Here is an 18458-nt window from a genome sequence, read left to right as displayed (position 1 = left end):
TTTCTATACCACTTCACCTCTCAGTCAGTTGCTACTTCCACATGCAAAGGAAACACTGAGAAGGTATTTTGGAAACCATCTACAGACTCGTTTTATTCCACCTTCCACTTAACATCACTAGGCATATCTTGCTGCATAGAGTGTGACCCAAAAGGAATGTTCCTCTCTCTTGCAGTTACAATGTGGCCTGTATTAGAGACATACTTTGACAGAAAGCACAAAGTCTTCTTCATCCTCTGGTTCACCCTCTAGTAATAGTGGTCGCAGATCACAAGGAATTCCTATAGTCCTTGTTGAGTCTATTTCCCGACCTCAAAGGGTTGACATTGAGGCAGACACAGGGAGGGGTAGGACTGAAAGCAGACTGCAAAGCTTCTTTCTTCTATTATTTCCTTTGTGTCTCAACTGCTCCAGTCATCACTCTATTAACACACAATGTTTGAACAGTTCTTCCAAATTCTCTGTTGTGCCTTGTCTCACTAACTCCTTTCTCCATTTATCACCAACCTTCTCAGAATTGGTAAATCAAAGCAAAATCACGCTATCCCATACTACTGACAAATATCATATGGCAATAGCACTTAGACGTATATACCGCTTTACAGTGCTTTTACAGTCTTCTCTAAGCGGTTTACAGAGTCAGCTAATTGATCCCAACAATCTGGGTCCTCATTTTACCCACCTCGGAAGGATGGAAGGCCGAGTCAATCTTGAGCCTGATGAGATTTGACTGCCAAATTGCAGGCAGCCAGCAGGCAGCAGAAGTAGCCTGCAGTACTGCATGCTAACCACTGCGCCACCGCGGCTCTTATGTACTCACAAACTCTGTGGTTGATTGTGGTTCAGATTGTAAACCATTAAATGTGCTATTGTTCTCTTGCCTATATTGTCAAATATACTTTGAAATCATTACATGACATTTTTCTAATCATCCAGAAATGGATCACTATGGTCAATGAAGGATCCAGTCCATTTGGTCTGTCCTTCTATAGCACTTAGACCAAAGTCATCTTGGAGCAATCTTTGGGGTAATCAAGAAATTTCATGGTCAACCCGCCTTAAAAAATTACACTGAATTGTATACTTAGAATTTGATTCTAGGATCCTCCAAACATCTATATTAATCTCCCATGAGAGCAAAGGAAGATTGGCAGGCTATAGATGTTTTAGTTGTTTGTGGCTGAGATAAGCCTTGCCCAAAATGATGCATTACTTGGACCATGGCAATTTATTTGTATGCCCACTTGCTGTTGATGTTTTAACAATGCTTGAGCAAGCTATTCTACATACAGTGAAGTGCCCTGAGGATCTGGCTCCATCTTCACAATCAAAGGAAAAGTTCAATAGCTCTCTGATTCAAGAGTTGTGAGGCTTTCAAGTTTGACGTCACCTGAGGTAGGTCAGGACAGAAAACAGACCTCACAAGAATTCCTGGAACTGTATCATGGCAGGGTATAACACCATAAAAGAATGTTGAAAGCTGCCAAAGACTCTCTTACTTCCCTCTTTTACCAAAGAAGATCAAGGCAGGAGAATCTTGAGTGTCTTTCCCACTCAACTCCTTGTTTTTGGGGCTGAACTGCTATTTACATAATAATTGATGAATGCTTTCTTCAAGGCCATCTTTTACTCCTCAACATTATTCTTTCCCACAAAATCCCTATTTAGTTCTGTAACTTATTTTTCCAGTTACAAATATATAAATGTCTGGCATGATTAAAATTAATCCTCTATTCTTGCACCACTGCCGATTTGATATTTCAGCTGGCAAACAGACTGAAGCCATCAGATTAAGCAAGGACAATATTTGTATGAAAGAAAAGTCAAAGGAATTAACTGAAGAAATTAAAATCAAAGAATGAAGATCTTTTCTCAATATGGCAGTTCTCATATACGTAGTTTAGTCGCTTATGTTGCTGCAATATATAAACAAGGAAAACACTAAGAGATTCACCTCCTGCCTCTTGCTTTCATTAAACATTTTACATTTTTTACACATATATACTGTATTACATATATGAGAAAATCACGAACAGACAGTATGTTAGAGAGTTTGCAACAATCAAAAAGATGCAAAATAAAATACCTATAGGCCGTGCTAGAAAAATCTTGTGGAAGAAGAGTGTGATTTACAGGGCCAGACCCATCCATGAACACACTCACATTCTGTATATCCATGCATATAAACACATATACACGTCTCCAAAGGACAGATATGTATATATTCCAATAATTTGCTTTCTGGACACGGAAGTGATTTAAAAAAAAAATATGTTCCAGGAAAGTCCCACTGATAGAAGACACAGAGGAAGTAGTGGGAGGAAACAGCAGATAATGAGTATGCTCTGTCCTTGACTAGTATAATAAAAGAATGTCAGTGCTGACAGTGAATAATCAAGGAGCCCAGCTCTAACCTTGTGGGCAACACCCAGAAGATGTGGGTGAATGGTCATGGAGAATATTGACAATGATCATCATCAAGGCTCTCAGTGCATTGAAGATGCCTGTGTGCATATACCTGGACAAGACCTAGCAGGTTTTTTCAGCATATTTCAGAAGTGGTTTGCCCTTTTCTGCTTTCTAAATCTAAGAGAGCCAGACTGGTCACCCAGTTGGCTTCGTATCTAAGGTGAAACTAGAACTCACTAGAACTTTCTGGCTTGATGCCTTAACAGCTTCACCAAACTTGGTGAATACATGAGTTTGGAATATATGGAAAACAGAGTAATCAAAATGATGGCACCCCACCAATAACATCCAAAGGTATGATGTGTACTGCACAAATAGCCACATAATCTGCAGCTGCTTAATACTAGCCAAACTTCTCAGAATTAATATCAGTGAGGAAAAATAGAGCCTTAGAGGGCCTTATCTGCCTTATGAGCCATGGTGGCACAGTGGTTAGAGTGCAGCACTGCAGGCTACTTCTGCTGACTGCCGTCTGCCATCTGCCTGCAATGTGGCAGTTCAAATCTCACCAGGCTCAAGGTTGACTCAGCCTTCCATCCTTCCGATGTGGGTAAAATGAGGACCCAGATTGTTGCGGGCATTAGACTGGCTCTTTAAACCACTTAGAGAGGGCTGTAAAACACTGTAAAGTGGTATATAAGTCTAAGTGCTATTGTTGTTGCTATCTACAAGCAGTGGAAAACCTCTAATGGTAGAACTAATGAGAGAACAAGCAACACAGAACTGGCAGAACCCAGTTTCAATTGACCCTATGTAACCCAAGACCAGTTCTGTTTCCAAAATCTGACATTTATGAGAAGCCTTCATAGGTTCTGACAAGTGCTATAGAAAGTGCAGGTGAAGCATTATTCTGTGGAAGGAGGCTATCCAGTCTCTTCCGTGCTCCAAGGCAATGCAGCTACTAAACTGCTCACCAGTGACTAGGGAGACTTTCTGCAGCAGCAAGAGTGGACAAAAGAAGGCAGGCAGATCCCACCCAATGGTCAAATGGTTTGGGGATGAGATGAAATCATCAGTGCAGACATGGCAGGAAAAAAAGGTCAGGGGTGGCCTGCTGTGGGTTCGCAGGGGTTCGGGAGAACCTCTAGATAAGAATCTGCCCAGTTGGGAGAACCCACAAATCCTACCCATGGCTGGCCCCATCCCTCTCAGGAGTCCCCACACGGCCCATTTGGTATGCCAGGTAAGTACTAAGACACTGAACTTGTCGATCAGAGACGTCGGCATTTCGGCAGTTCAAATCCATAGTACATCTCTTGCATGAGTAGGGGGCTGGACTAGATGACCTCCAAGCTCCCTTCCTCTGTTACTGTTATCTGTTACAGGGCCTGCGCGGAGGCTTGCGGAGGGTTAAAAACACCCCCCCCCCAAGTTCTGGAAGACCAGAAATGGGCCCATATCCAGCCTCTGGAGGTCCTCTGGAAGTAGAGGAAGCTGTTTTTGCCCTTCTGGAGGCTTGAAGAAAGCCTCCAGAGCCCAGGGAGGGTAAAAATGCACCCTGTGGTGCAGGAGGCTGACTAGGCCATGCGCACCATGGCCACGCCCACCCAGCAATCAGGCAGCGAACCCGTTGTTAAAATTTTTGAAGCCCACTCCTGAAAAAGTGGTCTTCAGGGTGTATTCATTCCACAGGGAGAAGTGAAGAAGAGTCGATATCCTGACGTATTGCTTCCCTACAGTAGATGAAGAAGATCCAATACGGTTTGTTCTCCAAGAGGAGAGAGCAGTCATTCTGCATTTACTGGGAATGCTGAGAAAAAGTGCACAAAGTTTTATTCCCTGTTCCTGAGGAATTAGCAGGGGAGGAAAAAAATAAAGATAGAAAGAGAGTGAAGGTTGCTGCTGAAGTAATGTTTCTCCAAATATTTGCTAAAGTACCTTAATGAGCTCCCAAACTATGTTCACTGGAACAGTACAGGGACATAGAAAACCCATCCGCTGAATTTTAAAGGTGCTTTTTATTGCAAATATTTCTGTTGGTGCAAGATCAAAGTTCTGAGTTTTGGTTCTTTTTGCCCCTTGGGGCACATGCTCAGAGGCAACCTTAGGAGGATATTGTACTTTACAGAGTAGCAGCAGGAACTGGCAAAATTCCAAGAGGCTGTTTTGTGTTTTTTTATTTGTGTAATGGCCCTTTGGCTCTAAGCCCAATTATATCATTTAGTAATGAGCTATATTGCCTTCTTAGTTTCTTTTCTGAAAGAAAGTATGTTAAGATAATGAACTGAAAGAAAAGTAGACGAGAGAAAGATTTAGCTAGGGAAAATATTTTATGGCCTAACACATTTCATAAATGTATTAAACACCGAACACGATTATGACCGCTCCATAGCCAGACATCTTGTCTTTTATCCTCTCTCTCAAATGGTAAACTTATCAAGCTTTCTGCAAAACTGCTGCATGTTTTAAATAAGCCTCTGCTTAATGAAATGGCTTGTATCCAAGCTTAATGCTCTGATGGGTGACTGCTGTAGTTTTCTTTATATAAATTGTTGACCACGGTTGTGTTGGTGTCTGCGTTAAACAGTCGTTTCTGAGCCAAGTCACACGGTACAAAGCATCATTCCACCAGAGGCCTGAGTTTTATTCAGCTCTGGAATTTAATACTCACTGAAGTTGTTTTATTTAGGAATTCAAAGTTCAAAACAATGTATTCATTTTGCTCCCCAATTCCCATCTGATTGTGACAGGGGTGGAATCAACTTACCTTTGCTACCAGTTTGGTAGCTATATGAGCGTGCACTCACAGGACTATCCGCGCATGCGCAGAGCATCAAAAACGGAGGTGATGACAACTGGGCGGGTGGACAGAGCCTGCTACTGAGCATGCCTGCAAAAGTAAGTGAACAGCGAGAGGGGGAATCCACTGTGCCACACGATTTAGATTAGCTAGAAAGCAGGAAATCCTGCTTTCTAGCTAATATAAATTGTGCATCACAGCTGATTGTCGGAATTTTTTTTGTTTACTACTGGTTTAGGTGAACTGGTCCAAACCGGTAGTATTTCACCCCTGGATTGTGATCAGTCCTGAGTCCAAAGTCCCACTGTTGATAATAGTGTTTCCTCACACAACCTACAGCAACCTATCTTAATTTCCTCACTAGCTTAGTATCAGCAAGAGCTAGCTATAGCATCTTCCTCTGTTACTCATCCTCAATTAAATACATGTATTTAAGTAGGAAAGCTGTCTATCTGGGGGCCTTCAGCACAGAGGGGAAGGATGATGACACTCTCTTGGCTCCATGTCTTCAACAAATCTGATTGCATGGCTAGACATACCAAAGATATCTGAACTGTAGAAGTCTGGCTGAGGAGCTAAATTCCTCCTCAGTTAAAACCTTTGATGTTGTGAGATGCTGAACATAGAGGGAAAATCCAAATGTTCGCATGTTTTGACTCTGCAAATAGTTCATATCTAATCTGAAAGGAGCAATAGCAGATGATGTGAAAAATATTCCCAACATGTTGGGAAACTATCGCCCATTGAACCAAATGTTCGGATCACACTTAAGAATGGCCATAGTCAAAGGGGAATGATATATTGTTTGTGCAGGAGTGGGCTGCTGTGGGTTCGTGTGGAGAACCTCTAGCTAAGAATCTGCCCAGTTCAGAGGACCTGCAAATCCCACCCCTGGCTTGCCCCGCCCACCCTGCCCCTCCCCTCCCCTCCCCTCCCACCACTTCCCACCCATCCCAGGAGTCCCCATGCAGCCCATTTGGAATGTCATGTAAGTATAGGAGACTCAGGGAGGGTAAAAAATGGGCCTCCCAAAAGTTCTAGAAGGCCAGAAACTGAGTCTCCAGAGACCAGGGGAGGCTGTTTTCACCCTCCCGGAGGCTTGAGGAAAGCCTCCAGAGCCCGGGGAGGGCAAAAACTCCCCCCCGACTGCCATAGTGCAGGAGGCTGACTAGGCCATGCCCACCATGGCTATGCCCACCCAGCAACCGGGCAGTGAACCCATTGCTAAAACATTTGAAGCCCACCCCTGCGTTATGTGTGATGATATAATCACACAAATGTCGAGGCTTAACATACAGTACCTACCTCAAACTCTGTGAGGCAAATATAGTATTGCAGAATGTATGTGATGATGTCATTCCTCATGTGCAGTCCCTCCTTTGTGACAGATCCCTATGTACTAGAAGGCAATCCCATTATACTGCATGGGCAGTATGGGCACATCTGATTAAGCCCCACTTTGCAATATATTTAAGTTGTTTGTTAAATCTGTTTTATGACAATCTATTACGATGTAATCAAGTTATACTTCCTGCAGTGCAAAATCCTAATTCTCAAAGGTCCTTGCCTTATGTTTCAAGGAACAATTTCTAAAAAGTGTACTATAATTATATTTATTGCACTGGAACAGAATGATTTACCAAGACTGGATGCCACTCCATTAGCCCTTCTTCAGAATTTATTTTCACCAGAGGGGAATAGTCATTTTCTTTTATAACTAAAATAAAACTATTTAAATATAGTTAAAACATTGTGCTGAAACTTGTAATAAGCATGGCATTTTGTTTTCAAGTGAGCCAACAAGGGAACTAATTAGATGTTTTAATGTTTTTTTAGTGTTTTAATGGTTTTTATTGTTTTAAAGTGTTTTTCAGATTTTAATTGTAATATATGTTTCTGAACTGTGATAATCATTTGCTGAGATGGGCGACTATAGAAATGAATCAATCAACCAAATAAGTACATAAATAAAACATGATTTGACAAATATACAATACATATTTTATTTTTCCATTTTAATTAGTGTTTTGAAGTTTTTGTTCCCCAGTTTCACTATATTTCTATCATCTTTTGGAACAATAAAGACAACTTTTTTTACTGACCAATTAACTATCACCTTAATATAAATTTTAGAAAACTCTGAAATATGTTTTTTTTAACTTGCTAGTAAACTTTTAAAAAAAAAGAGTATTGGAATGTTATTCTATTAAGTCCATGCTTTCATTAATGTTTTTCTCCGAACACTGTTATGAATTAATTGATATTGATGTGATCTACACTGAATGTACACATGAGAGTGAAATCTGATTTGAAATTCCTGGGTTTTTAATAAGCAGAAAATACATACTATATACTGTGGAAAGTTAACATTCTGCATACAAAATATTGCCCTCGCTGGATAAAATCAGAATAATTAAAGCCTTTTTTTCTTTTTTTCTTTTTTTTCTTTTTTCTTTTATTAAGAAGTTTTAATAAATTTTTACAACTATTTTCCCCTTCCCCTCCCCTCCCTCCACCCCAACCCTACCACCCCTCCAAGCCTCCCTCCTCCCAATTTCCCAAAGCAAATACAGGGTATAAACCTTTAACAATCATACACTAACATAGGCTAACTAACTATAACATCTTTGCTCCCTCTTGTCCTTTAACTCCCCTTTTATTAAACAAAATTTAGATAAACTATAACATTCCTTATTCATTCCTAGACTAATTAAAGTTCCTTCATCCAATGTTTATTTTAAATATAGTCAGTCCATCTTCTCCATTTTGACTTGTATTTCTCTTCTGAACAGTCTCCAATATACTGAAATTTTCACCATCTCTGCTAGATTTACTACCTTTAACGTCCAATCTTGAATGATAAGCAATTCTTCCTTTACCCCGCAATCTTGTTGCCATTATTAAGTTCAAAATCAACCTAGTCTCTATAAATATACAGTCTGTAATTATACCTAGCAAAAACAACTGAGGAGTGAATTTCAAAATGCTTTAGTTTCCTTACAAATCCACCATACATAATAATACATAGCATCAACACAATCACATTTCCATTTAAATTATGTTGAGATACACACAAACTAACTTTTTAAGATCTAAAAACCATCTAAAAACATCTTATAAAGAGTCTCTATCAAATTTTATTCTTGCATAAATTTATGTAACCTTTTTTACTATCTCACATCCTGTTAATTTTTCTGATTCTTCTTTTGGATTTATCCTGGATTGTGGAACGCTTGTAGTATTCCATTCCTTGTTTCCCTGATAACAAAGTCGATTGCATTATCTCTTGATAATTGTCTCTAATTAAAGCCTTTTAAAGTGTAAGGTTTGAGAATAAGCTGAGACCCATAGAAGTTTGAGAAAACATCCAAGTCACAATGATTCAAACAAGAGAGTTAAATAGAGGCTTGAATAACAATCAGTGTTTAATCTTTGATTAAAGTTTAAAGACATGATGGTCAGTTGTTCCCAACATAACCCAAGGATATTCAGGAAAGAACTACCCTTCAGAGAAGGTGTAGCTCCTTTTTATACAGTTAGAAACATCATCACTAGCCTTATCAACCTTATCTCTTTCCTGTTCCCAAGATTGGCCATTTGGCCCCATATCAGAGGTGTCAGTTTTACAGTTCTTTACAGCTCCATTTTGGGATAAGTTCTATGTCCATAGCTTGCAGATTGATAAGAGTTCAAATGGCAAGGATCACAGGTTTTGACATTTGCCACATATTCTACAGATCCTAATAACAGCGCCACAGGAAGTCAGTTGCAGGGAACAAAAGGTACTTACAGCACACAAGCATATACATTACAAATACAAGGCATAATATATGTGTGTTACAGAAAACAAATGTTTCTACTAAAACCAACAAGTTGGTTATTACTATTCCCCTTCAAAAGCAATTGTTTTATTGCTGTTAATAATGAGAAGAATGTGTGTGTTTGTGTGTGTGTGTGTGTGTGTGTGTATGTATGCCTATGAAATAATTTGAACATTAACAAAAAAGGCAGAAGGTACCTCTTCTTTGTGGGTTGTCCTCATCTAAGCATTTAAGACAAATACCAAGAAATTGAGTTTGAAAGCTGTTTACAAATTGTTTGAATGTATACCCCCCTCCCCCAATGCTTCTTGGAGCCATTATAGCATTCCAGAATGGAATTGCATTGATTTGATTTGCATTGCTTTGATTCAGAGTTCTGAGCTCTGAGTCAGAATTAGGATTAAGTGCTGGGGTTGGGATAATGTCTGCCACGATTTAGTTATCAAGTTAACAGCTGAAAAAGTGTGGCTGGTATGTCTTCCTTTATAAGAGTAGCATGGCCAATATCAAGTTTTTGACTATGGTTACATCCTAAAATAAATAGTTAGGAGAACATTCTATAACTAGATTTGTTGAAAGCCAAAAGAAATTAGATTGCAGAAATCTTGTCAATTGAATATTTTAGTAGTAGACTTAAATTCTTTTAAAGTTTACTAAGGCAAATTTTTATTTATTCTTTTATTAACAACATAGGATTTGCCCATATGTTTTCACAATTATGAAAGAATAAAGAAGTGCCCCAAACTGATAATATTTTGCAAGTTGCCATTCTCTTTCCCTCTGAGATGACTGTTATAGGTTATATTTCATATTTGTGTGTATGTGTGTTAATTTAATGAAATTTGCAGCTGTCTTGACATGTTGGGAGAGCTCAGTAAAAATGTCAAGAGTGAGGCATGAGCTCCTAGTAGGATCAATTGTGGTAAATTTTCATTTTATAAGATCAGATACAACTGGAGCATGGAATGTGAATAGCACAAACTAAGGAAAACTTCAATTACTGAAGTGAAAATGAAGTGAAAATCTCAGTTATTTAGAAATAAATGAGATACATCAGAATGGAGTGCTTTATATTAGATTGTTACATGATGATTATTCAAGGCATGAAAGACAATATGAAAGGGAAGAATAGTAATTATACACAAAAAGGCCACTGCTGACTATGTGCTCAAATATAACTCAAAGAAGAAATTGTATATCTGTTAGAATTAGTCAATGGTCAGTGAACCTCCATGTTATATTACTTTATACATTTATTACAAATTCAGCGGAGAAAGACACATTGAAAAATTCCATGATAAGTTATAAGAGGAGGCATTAGGTGTAATATCTAAAAAGAATATGGTAGAATTCATGAGTAATTGCAATACTACAAAATAAATGCAAAAACACAGAAGTACATTAACATGGTTTTGCAAAGAGAGTTCTTGGTTTGAGGCCAATAACTGCTTCAGGCAATATGAATATATTATTTACACTTGGTCATCACTGTATGGTCATCATCAGAATTGTATCAGTACAATTATAATCCCAGAAAAATGCACTTAATTTGTAATTTAGAACATTAAATAAAATATGTGTGCTAGCAAGACTTAATCTGGTCAGAATATGAGGTCAACACAAGGAACAGATTCCAGACACCTGTCTTTTCCAAAGCAGAGGAGGAAGATCTACAGCAAGAGATAAGAGACTGGAAAAACCAAAACAAAAAAACAAAAAAAAACCTCCTGCCACCCAGATTGCAAAGAGGAAAAGAAACAAGTGGTTTTCAGAACAAGCTATCTTAAGAACCAAATTAGGAGAATGTTGGCAACTGGATGGATATACAATACATGAATTAATTGAGAGTACATTTTTACCATCAGGCAAGCTAGGACAAGGGAAAATATCTCAGCCAAGAATGTCAGTATTAGAAAGGGATTATGAGAGATAAAATAAGATACTTTTAAAGAGATCAAAAAGATCATAAGAGAGCTTACAGATAAGATACAACTATTATGGAAAATATATTTTAAAAGGCAAATAATATGAAAGAAAGATCCCAAGACTATTTTGGAAACCTTTAGTTAAATATGTTCCTAAAATGTCAGAAACATTTGTAGCTATAGATTAGATTAAGGAACTATCTCCGCTAGAAAGTAAGAAATAACAAGGAATCAGCTAGCTGTACAAACATCGCTTAAAGTCTCCATTCTTCAACAAACATAGAGCAAGACTCTGGATGATCTAGAGCAACGATGGCTAACATTTTTGCCACCGTGTGCCAAAAACGGAGGGAGCGCATGCATATGCGCCCCCCTGTGCGACCCCCCCACTTTTGGTGCAAGATGGCATGGTTTTTTACCCTACCCAAGCTCCAGAAGCTTTCTAGGAGCCTGGAGAGGGCAAAAATGGCCTCTCCCACCCACCCCTGCAGGCCCTCTGGAGGCCAGAAATGGCCTGTTTTCTGACTTCCAGGTTGCCCGTAGGTCCGTTTTTCACCCTCTGGAGGCTTCAGAAGTCTTACCTGAAGCCTCCGGAGGGAGAAAAACAGTCCTACGGGCAACCTGGAAGCCTGTTCCCAAACTTCTGGATTGCCTGTATGGCCGTATGGCGTCCCTGAAGCCTCTAGAGGGTAAAAAGGGGTGCAACACACAAACCAGAAGTCTGTTCCCAAACTTCCAGTTTGCATGAAAATGAAGGCCAAAATCAGCTGTCCGGTGCATGCATGCACACTGGAGCTGACAGGGCAATGCCTTGTGTGCCCTAAGAAACGGTGCCACATGCCACTTGTGGTACACATGACATTGGTTCGCTATCATGGATCTAGAGCACAGGTTTCAAACTCACCATGTCACATTGCCATCCTGTGATGTTTCGTGACATCCCCCCCCCCTTTGCAGAGCTGGGGTGGGTGTGGCCTGTGTGTGATGAATCTTGCCCATGTGACACTTGTGATCTAGAGGTTGGGAAAAAATGGTGAATATATCCATGCCAAAGAAGGAAGGAAGGAAGCCATTGTACTAACTCCTCACAGAAACAAAGTTTTGCTTAAGCTTCTGCCAAGAACAATGGAACCACAGATAGACAAATATTAGATGAACAGGCAGGATTTAGTAAAGGAGAGGAACTAAAGAATATATAGCAACAACAACAATAACAAAAAGAGGGGCAATGGAATTGTGAAGGCAAGGATGGATCTGAGCTAACTTAACCAAGGGGTTTTGATGGTAATAAAAAATTCTGAGGTTTAAGAATGCTTGTTGTTCCATCTGCCAGGCAGAGGAAATACATTATCTCTTTCATTGCACGTGCTCGGCCCTCTCAACTGGATATCCGAATTTTCTTTTTCTTTTTACATGTATCCCTTTTTCTATCTTTTCAGTCAAGATTGGGAGTTTACTGGTTGGCCATCTGACTCTTGTATCTGCAAGTAACTATATTTTTATACTTGTAAACCGTATGATTATTTTCCCGTTTCTTGTAAGCTGTATGTAATATGGGTAATATTGAAAAAAATCATGGGAGTAAATATTAATAAAAATAACCTAATTGTTTTGCCACCATCTAAACCTACAGCAAGTTTTATAAAGGAGAAGTCCTATTTAGTGCTGCCTACATTTTATGTATGCATGAATGAAGGTGTGAGATTGGAGGTTTCACAGTCCACATAAGAGTTCATGAACCATTGTACTTAGATATAAGCTCAAGACTCTAGATGTTAATTAGACATAGTAAGGAATTTTGGGTTGTGCTGCTAGTTTCTTTTGTACTTACGGTTTCATTGCTGTACTTGGATTTCAGGAGGATGGCATGCCTACCCCATCCCTTGATGGATGACCCCATGACAAAAGAAAGACCTAAGGCCTGTCTTTACTATGGCCAATTACATCTTGTATAAGATTTGTTAACAGAAGGCACAGAGCGCCTAGTGGGATTATCAGGGAGTTTGTTTTATCTGTATAACTGATTGGCAGTAAACTAAAAGTCCTGTTCAGACTTAATAGGGTGAACAAGAAACACATTCACCTTTCTTTCATCTATAAAAGTAAGGTCCTTGTGTAGATAATGCTAGAATGTGTAATATATGAAGGCAAACAGGTATGCCAGAACATGGGATTATTCTTTTCAGAATCTTTAAAATGAATAAGAAGCTATTGTGAGTTTGAAGAAACAGAATGATTCAGAATAGGTGAAGAGAGTGAGACAAAGAGACATATTATCCCATATGGGCCTGTCTGGCATAGGATTTACAGAATTGAAAAAGATGACAACTGGAATCAAAATTGGAAGATCAGCTATTAATAATTTGAGATTAGAACATGCCTTGTCTTTTTAGCAAGTAAAAAAAAAAGATTTAGAAAAGCTTATTATGAAAGTAAAAAATGGAAAATGAAAAATCTGGATTAATGTCAAAGTGAAAATTGTAGCTAGTTTTATTTTCTTAGGCTCAGGAATAAATACAGATAGACATTGTGTCGGGGAAGTAAAAAAAGTAGATAAATAAGAGGGAGGAAATGATAAATGTAGACAAGTTCGGGAGGAGAAAGACTTTTTTTTCAAGCAAACATCAAGATAGTTGAAGCAATGGTTCTTCAAGTGATAATATATGGTTGTGATAGCTGGATGTTGAGCAAAAGTGGAAAAAGAAGACTGACACCTTGAAATTATGAATTGCTGGAGACAATTTTTTAGACTACCATGGACTGCAATAAAAAAACAGTCAATCTATTGTGCACAAGACAAAACAATTGCTGCCTTAAGATAGTGATTACCAAGCAGAGACACAACATATTTGGGTCATAAGATATGAGCAGATGATAGACTAGAGGAAAAAAAATATGTTTGAGTTGAGAGATGTAAAAAAGAAAGAAAGAGAACAGGATTTAAGAGATCACTGAAAAGCTCTATGAACTATCCCTAGAGACAAGTCAATAGGAAGGCATTTTTTCATATAGTCACCAAGGGTAAAGCTAACAACTTTTGAATACCTTCAACAAATACTGGGTACCTATGTAATTGTGATCAGTTTTGTGAACAAAAATCTTCTGTGCCATGGGTATATCATAAAATCAAATTGTATGCTAGACAATTTGATTTTATGATACTACAAACAATAAGCTATCCCAAATCTGAATGAATGTGTAGGGAGATACAAAGGGGAAGCATACCACTGCAGATTTTTACTGTGCTGAGTTCTATTTTTAATTGGGATATATAGCTGCACTTTCATTCCTACAAAATATATCTCTCAAAGGAAAATCCTTTGGGTTGTGTGGTGTCAACCAGTCCATAAGAAGGCATGCATGGCTTGCTAATGCCTTCATCATTTACTGTATATGTGCAGAATTGTGATGGATATTGATGGCACATGTCTTTTGAGAAAACTGAAACAACCTTTTGCAGATGCAAAAAATGATAGAGTGGGTGAACTGATTGTTCAGAAATCCGTTATTTCTACTGACGTTTAGTTGATCTGAAATCCAAAAATCCCTGTTTACTTCTTGACTTGATTATGTGGTCTGTCCATAAAGGTGTTTCAGTTTTAATTGGTACAAAATGTGGCAGTTGGGTGATTAATTAGAATATATTAGGAGCATTTTTGGACTGTGTCTAAGATGACAACTGGTCATATTGTTTTCTTAGCACAACTGAAGATATTGATTTTCATTTTTCATTTTTTTAAAGTAATTTCAGGTTTTACCACCCAAACAAACATTTTCACTGAGTATGAACCACCTGAGACATAAAGTTCAATGACAAAAATTTTAAAGGATGGTCTCATTTTCTGAGACTCATTTATTGAGCCTTTTCTTACATTGATGTCAAATCATGCAACATATATCTTTGACAGTGGTAAATTGCCTGCATCATTTCTGTTTTTAAAAAAGACCTTTCTCTTTGTCCACACTTTTTATCTGTGTAGTTTGAATAGTGCTTTAAATTGTTTTTCATAAGTGTAAGTGTTTTAACTATTTCAATACATATCTGTTGACTTCCCTGGACAGAAAGGTGAGATATAAATCATGCAAAATATTTAATGAAATAAATAAATCGAAATTTGAAAATCTGTTTTGCATCTCATCTTTCCTCCAAAGAAATCAGAATATTATTACTTCATTGTAATATCATAACACAGTTGTGGATTAGGTTAACTTAGAAATGAGGCCTGAGTAATTGGCCTGATTGATGACATGGAAACTTATGTCTCAAATTCTTTTTACAAACCCTTAGTAATTCCTTAGGTAAAAATAATTTACAATTCATGTTTACTTCTAAGTAAGTTTCACTGTCCCCTTAGTAATATATTCAGATTTGTTGCCATTGTGCACATTTGCTACTTTAGTATCCAGAAAAAAGGAATTAACTTCATTTTTGTCAATAATAAGTAGTTTATTGCTGAATAACCTACGGTCAATCCAGCTTTCTCAGTTCATAGAGAGGAAGAAAGATTGTTTAAACAAAAATGATTAAACTGAACATTATTTCAGCAAATCAACAATTCTACGCCAGCAGCTTTTTTTATATTGAAATGTCAACTCAACAATGAGAGAAATGTCATGAAATCATAGGCAGTTTTAATTCAGCAAAATATTGATGTCAAATATGAAATACCTAAATGAAATTCTGTGCTGGATTCTTGGTGAAAACATTTTTGTTAGTTCATACAAATCACATATGTGACTATGTATATTTAATGGACATCAAAAATGTCGTCAAAAAAGCACAACAAAGAATGTTCAAACTGCCCAAGGAATTGCTGATTCAGTTCTACAGAGGAATTATTGAATTTGACATCTGCACCTCCATAACTGTCTGGTTTGACTCTGCAACCAAATAAGACAGACACAGACTTCAACGGATAATTAGAACTGCAGAAAAAACAATTGCTACCATCCTGCTTTCCATTGAGGACCTGTATACTGCAGGAGTCAAAAAGAGGGCTGTGAAAATATCTACAGACCCCTCACATCCTGGACATAAACTGTTTCAACGTCTACCCTCAAAACGACACTGTAGGGCACTGCACACCATAACAACTAGACACAAGGACAGTTTTTCCCCGAATGCCATCACTGTTAAACAACTAATTCCCACAACACTGTCAAGCTATTTACTAAGACTGTATTACTATTATTCTTCTCATCCTTCCTATTACCTCTCTCTTTCCTATACCTATCTCTTCCCACTTATGACTATAACCATGCTGCTTGTATCTTTACAATTTATATTGTTTCATTTGTTTCCTAGTTGATTGCTTATTAGTAACCTATTGCTATTACTAAGTGTTGTATCTTATGATTCTTGATGAATGTATTCTATTTTATTTTTCTTTATGTATACTGAGAGCATATGCACCAAAGACAAATTCCTTGGGTGCCCAATCACAATAAAGAATTTTGTTCTGCTCTGTTCTGTTCTATTCTATTTCTACTCTATTAACTATAAGCAATACTGTATGATGTCAATTATTTTCTAATTAAAATAATAACAAATGCTGTTAATTTCTAAGTAGCTGGCCATTCTTGGGCCCACTATTAATGTGTTGTGCAAAAACTGTGCATTTGTAGTACATTATAACCTACTGTATAATAATGCAAGCTTTTCAAGCACAAACATTACTATAGTGTAGATAATAGCCACCATGTCCTTAAAGTCAAGCTTGATAGGACAGGATATTCATCTGATTTGCCAGGTAGGTTCCTTACAGTTCATCTCCAGCGTCTAGAAACACAATGCTTTCTTCAGCACCCATTGCGGCCTGCTGGACCTAAGTGAAATAAATGTTCTGGCTAAAAATCTTTCTTTGGATATGACCATGATGAATCCCAATCTCCCATCGACACATATCTCAGTCCACTCTTTTGAATGTGTCATTCATAGTCTTTTTTTTCAAAGAGGTTTCACAAAACACCTTTACAGTGCAATTATCCTATTACAGTAATGGACACATCAAGGGTTTGCAATCCACCATCATTCTTCCACTGTGGTATCGCTCCACCACAGAAAAGATGGAACAAATGCAGATTATTTATCAATTAGTAACACTAAGAAAATCCATTCTGGAACCCCTCTGAAAATAATAGCCTTTTATTTTGGTTTCTTTACCTCTTTGATCAAGGGCATTTAGATATTTCATCAACTACCTTTAAAAAATCAACTCTCTTTTGCTCTGATACAAACCTTTCAAAATACTTTGCTGTTCTAAATGCTGCAGCCTCCAAGCCCAAAGTTTCATGCTTCCTCATTAGAGGGGATAAACAAAGAAAGAACAGAAAGAATATAGGAAATGAGAGAAAATAACTCCTCAAACGCCTTTGTGTCATTGGCCTTTACCCTTTAGATGCTACCTGCAGATTTGTCGCTGTAAATGTTGTCTCACAACTTCAGGTTGAGTGCACTAGTTTGCCATGAAAGAATTGCTCATCTACCATGAGATATGATTAAACAACTCAGTGAGTTAAATAATTCAATCTCTGGTGATCCAACCATCAAATAGCAACACAATTAGGTAATTTCAAATTCCAGATTCACTTTTAGACATATGGTGAAATTCTGCTTCACTTGCTGCAAAATATAATAAGGCAGTTCCCCCTGCACTTGGGAGACACTCTTGCTTATTCTGGCAAAGGGGGTTCAAATTTAGGCCATTAAATAGTCCCTGATGTAACAGGCAGTACTCTGGTAGTATTTAGGGTTGCTTTCTGTTGGCTGTGTTCTAAGCAGGAGTCAGAATAAATTAGTACATCAGGCAGAAAGATAAGCATCTGAGGGCAGATAATACTTAATTATCCATCTCATCCAACAATCGAACTATACGATGTCTGGGGAACTTGAATCACACTCCTGAAATATACCAGAACCTGAACTACAATTCTGAACTATTAACTTATATCATATCTAACATGCTTAATGCTGAGAAATGCTGAAATCAGTAATTAACACAGGTTTTCTATTGCTGTGCAGCTCTTCAGATTAAAAAGCAAAAGGGTGTTTTTGACCATGTAGAGGTGCTCCTCTGGAACCTTTTCTATAGCTTGTTAAAATAGCTAGACCCCTTTCCAGAAGTGGTATTCAGCTGGTTCTGACCGATTCTGGTGAGCCAGAAGCGGAAATTTTGAGTAATTCAGAGAACCAGCAAATACCACCTCTGGCTGGCACCGCCCCCAATCTATTCCCTGCCTCCCGAGTCCCAGGTGATCGCCTGGGTCTTCTTTTGTTGCCCTGCACAGGAGAATGGAGCTGGAAAGCAGCTAATGAGGTGGGATAGGAATGGGGATTTTGCAGTATCCTTCCTCTGCCACACCCACCAAGCCAGACCCACAGAACCAGTGGTTAAAAAAATTGAATCCCACCACTGCCCCTTTCCCCAACATCTGTGCTACAAAAGACATGGCTGGGGTAGGGAGTTACTGAGATATGCTCTTGAGAATGTCTACATACGCCTA

This window comes from Natrix helvetica, assembly GCF_964273705.1.
Source record: "Natrix helvetica genome assembly, chromosome: 1".
Taxonomy (NCBI): Eukaryota; Metazoa; Chordata; class Lepidosauria; order Squamata; family Natricidae; genus Natrix; species Natrix helvetica.
Note: the sequence above shows the minus strand (reverse complement) of the source record.